The 4,566-nt window shown below is 30.4% G+C and overlaps 1 long non-coding RNA gene across 1 annotated transcript; it reads right to left on the bottom strand.

Annotated features, from left to right (window-relative positions):
* Window positions 1-439: 439 nt before the first annotated feature.
* On the bottom strand, window positions 440-1,043 carry LOC107896031 (uncharacterized). Its single transcript, XR_001683564.2, has 2 exons — window positions 968-1,043; window positions 440-697 (listed from the first exon to the last, which is right to left on the bottom strand). It is a non-coding gene; the product is annotated as an uncharacterized lncRNA (long non-coding RNA).
* Between the last annotated feature and the right edge of the window lie 3,523 nt (window positions 1,044-4,566).

Raw genomic sequence — 4,566 nt, 5'->3', positions numbered from 1 at the left:
CAAAATAAAAAAATTGGAAATAACATTGATTTTGCCAAGATACATAAAATATAGATTCTTAAAATTGACAATGATATGGGAAACAAGGGAATTCGATGGGCACTTTTGCAATTTCAAAATTTTAAGAGTTTAAAAGAATTTTTGAAGGACTAAAATTGATATTTTAAAAAGTGAGGAAGAAATAAAATGCGAAGCCTTATTTAAAAATTGAATTGTTAAAGTTGAATTAAATTGAAAACGCAAGATATTAAAATAATAAATAAAACATGGCAAATTTTATATCCATTTTTTTATATAGGCCGTTATGTCACCGAAGACCCGAAAACACTTCAATTGCTGACGACGAAAACTTCAAAAGATTGTCATTTAATAATTAGCTACAAAATAAAAATAAAAAAGTAAGGCAAAATTGTAATAGCTAATTTGGGGCCCAAGCCAATAAAACAAAATAAAACTCAAATAAACAATTAAAAAGTTTAATTTTTTTAGTCCATTTACAATATATGTGTGGCCCAACAATTTAAAACCCATTTCAGACTCAAAATACAACCAAACCAGCCCAAATCCTAGCCCACTAGCTATCAAAATTTTCAGCAAGCAAACCCTAGCTCCCTCTTCAGCCGCCGCTCCTCACCATTGGCCACCTCGCGCAGAGCCTCCCGCACGCCACCATAGCAGCACGCGCATCTGACACCACCTGCAAAACAAATCCAAACACGCAAAATACAAGAAACAAAGAAGAAAAAAACAAGGAACAATAGCAGACAATAAGCAAAAAACAAAAAGGGATCTTGTAATCTTCGGCAATAAAGCCTGAAACTTCTTCTCTGTAATTTTTTTACGAACATTAAGCAATCGAAAAAGAAAAAACAAGCAAAAGGTTGATTTTTGTTCCCATATCTCGTTTTCCTTTTGTTCTTTTATTTTCATTTTTGAACAAAAAATGTAAAAAGAGGAGGAAACTTACCTGAACCCCGTGGCCGTGGCTTCAGAGAGCCCTTCTCCGTCGCTGAAGAGGCAGACGAGTGAAACGCAAAAATGAATTTTAAAAAAAAAATTGACTTAAGTAATAAGAAGCAAACGACGCCGTTTTGGTAATTGGGTTTAGAGGCCAAAACGACGTCGTTTTGGGCCTCTGATCCGCGCGACCCGACTCGCCCTAGGGGGATCCACGCGTTTTCAGTAAATGGGCTATTTACGCCCGCCGTCCTTCCGAATTTTTGATTCTTTTAATTTAATCCTTTTTATTTTCCTTTTATTTTTAAATTTGACTGCGTAATTTTACCTCTGTTTCAATTTGGCCCTCAGACCATTTGAAGAGGCAGACGAGTGAAACGCAGCGTATAAGGGAGGGGAATATTTTCCCAATCGGTCCTTCAGTTTTAAAGCACGTTTCAAATCCGTCCTCTACCTTTTTTTATCCGAATTTCCCCTTTTAATTTTATTTAGATTTTGATTTAGTCCTTTCTATATACTTGCATTTATTTTATTCGAATTTAGACCCTAAAGTTTCATTTTATTTACAATCTACCCCTTTTTCATGTAAATTTGGACTCTTTGATTTTTTTTTCATTTAATTTAAACTATTTTATTTATTTTAAATTTTATATGATAAACTGTTTTAGACTGTTTTGGATGTATTATTCTAAATTATTTCATATATTATATACTTTGAATTGCTTTATATATATTTCTAAACTTGTTTTTATGTGTAACTGTTTTATTGCTTGTTTTAAATTGTTATCTTATTTTAAACTCTTTTTATTTATTTAAAATGGTTTTATTATTATTTACTTTAGGTTTTTATATATATTATTTATTTTACACTTTTGTGTATGTATATATATTATCTATTTTAAAATTATTCATATGAATCCTTTTTTAATTTGCTTTGCGTAATATAGATTTTAAAATTCTTTTACATTATTTATTTTAAACTCGCTTTATGCATTATTAATTTTAAATTGTTTTATTATTTACTTTAAAATTTTATATATATTATCAATTTCAAATTTTTATATCTAATTTTTTTTATATATATACTAGTTATTTCTTAGATGTCTTGTATATTACTTATTTTAAGTTTCTTTTTACATAATATTTATTTTAAACTCATTTATATATTATTTATCTTAAATTATTTTACATATTATTCATTTTAAACTTTTCCCGTATATTATTTATTTTAAACTTTCGCCTATATTACCTATTTTAAAATTTATTATACATATATTCTATTTTTAAATTGTTTTGTATATTGTTGATATTAAATTTCTTTTTTTTTCACATTATTTATTTTAAATTCATTTCTTATCATTTTAAAATTTGTTTTACGTTTTATTCGTTTTAATTTGCTTTATAATTTTTTTAAATTTTTATATGTTATTTAATTCATTTGTCTTTGATTATTAATGATTAGTATTTAAATAATGTATGTTGTGTGATTATTGCTATTGTGTGTATTTTAATTCGTTTATTTCATATTTTTGCATTATTGTTATTCATTCGTATAATGTTGTGTCCATGTATCCTTGCTCTAGGCTCATTACTATATTTCTATTTCATATCATCGCCTCATGAATCAAGCCTCGTTGCATTTATCCAATAAATCGTTTTATTTTAATCCAAACAAATAATACACGTCGCTTAAATATCGTACTCGCTATGGTTCAAAACAAAATTTTCTAAATAAGGCAATGTTTTGCGTTTTGGAACATCGAGGCATTGTGCCCTAACTTACGAGGTTTCAATTTTCTCGTTGATTCTAAATAGCCAAATATCCTTTCGAGTTTTAAAGCACACGAAATTCCAATTAAAATTAAAGACAAACTTGCGCTCAGTAGTTCATGAGATCGTGTCTTAACTTACGGGATGTGATACTCTGATATCTCGAGACGAGGAAATCTTTAGCAATCGTTTTGATCTAATTCAAGCATTTTTAAAATCGACGTTAATAAAAAAGGATCGTATTTTAAATCAATTCCCGATTTCCAATTTTCGACATTAAGACACTAACTAATCAATTTGGTACCAATTTTGGGCGTGGTGAGGGTGTTAATCCTTCCTCGTACGTAACCGACTCCCGAACCCATTCTCTCGAGTTTCGTAGACCAAAAACACCATTTTAGTAAACTAAAATGTTTTATTAAAACAAAGGTGATCTGATCATACCTAATAAAGATCGATGGTGACTCCCGTTTTAATTTTTATTTTCAAACAAAGTCGATTCCCATTTTTCAAAAAAATGGTTTCAACAGCTTGGCGACTCCACTAGGGACCCTTGAGAGTCGAGCCATAAATTGATTAATTTTTGTCCTTTGTCGAAAATTGAAAATTTGTTTTAATCTTACGATCCCTTCATTGCATTTCACCCATTTTTCTTACGGTTTTCATTATTTTATTCCCATTTTCTTTATCGCTTCAAGTTTTTTATGCATATATCCTCGCACATTGCATTGCATGACCGTTGTAGTCACACCTCTTAAGTAGGAGTGAGAAACTATTCCTTCGTGAGGTCTTCACCTCTGTGTAGGATAGTTGATTGCTTTCAGGATACATTCGTACCTATGTCTTCGTGAGATTTTCATCTCTGTGCAGCTATAGGGAAATGTATTCCCCTGAACTAAACTCGGTCTATATGATCCTATAATGGGTGAAGATTGAGGAATCTGTTGGTTTGGGAACCTTTACTTTAAAAACAAACCGCATATAGTTGAGCCGTAGAAACCCGCCTTAGGTAGAGCTGCACCAAACCCTAGCGATTACCCGTATAGGTGTTTAATTATTTTCTGCTTACTTTGAGTTCTATTATTCTTTATATAATACTGACTTGTTGTGTTTTCCTGTTATTGTATGGCATTACATTATAAAAAGGCGTTTGTAGCGACGTAAAAATTTTAGCTTAGCTTGGTCGCTAATTGTGGCGATTTATTGAAAAAAAAGTTTGAAATTTGATTTTTGAAATAAACAGGGAGTCGCCACCGATCCTTTTTCCTAGGTGTGATCGGACACCTATTAGATCTCTTATTAAAACAAATAAAAGGCTGAGTTTAGGTCTACGTTAAAATCCAGAGAAAATTTAGGGTTCGGGAGTCGGTTACGCGCGAGGAAGGTATTAGCACCCTCGCGACGCCCAAAATTGGTATCTTATAAACAAGTGTTGTCTTAATTTTCAAAATTACAAGTTCAAAGTAACTTGAATCGTGACCGAGTAAAACACGAGAAATTTCAAGTTTCGTTTTCTTTTGAGAAAGATATACCGTTTTAACACGAGTCGATTGATATTCACCCAACATAGCGATGAAATCGATGACTTAACGTTAAATCGGTACGTTGCCTTGATTATTGAAATTAATTAGAAAACAAGAATATGATTTTCGAAGTAATGCAAAGCAAATTAATAAATAAAAAAATAAAAGACAAATCTAGAGGTACATTGAAGCGAATATAAATGTGACAATAATATTATAAACAATAAAGATATATATGATACTAGAATTAAATATGAAATGGAAATAATGAATATAGATACATGATATGAAGAGTATGTATGTACACTATATATAA

The sequence above is a fragment of the Gossypium hirsutum genome, chromosome A10 (genome assembly GCF_007990345.1).
Source record: "Gossypium hirsutum isolate 1008001.06 chromosome A10, Gossypium_hirsutum_v2.1, whole genome shotgun sequence".
NCBI lineage: Eukaryota > Viridiplantae > Streptophyta > Magnoliopsida > Malvales > Malvaceae > Gossypium > Gossypium hirsutum.
The sequence above is the reverse complement of the archived record's forward strand: the minus strand, read 5'-3'. Positions and strand labels throughout refer to the sequence as shown.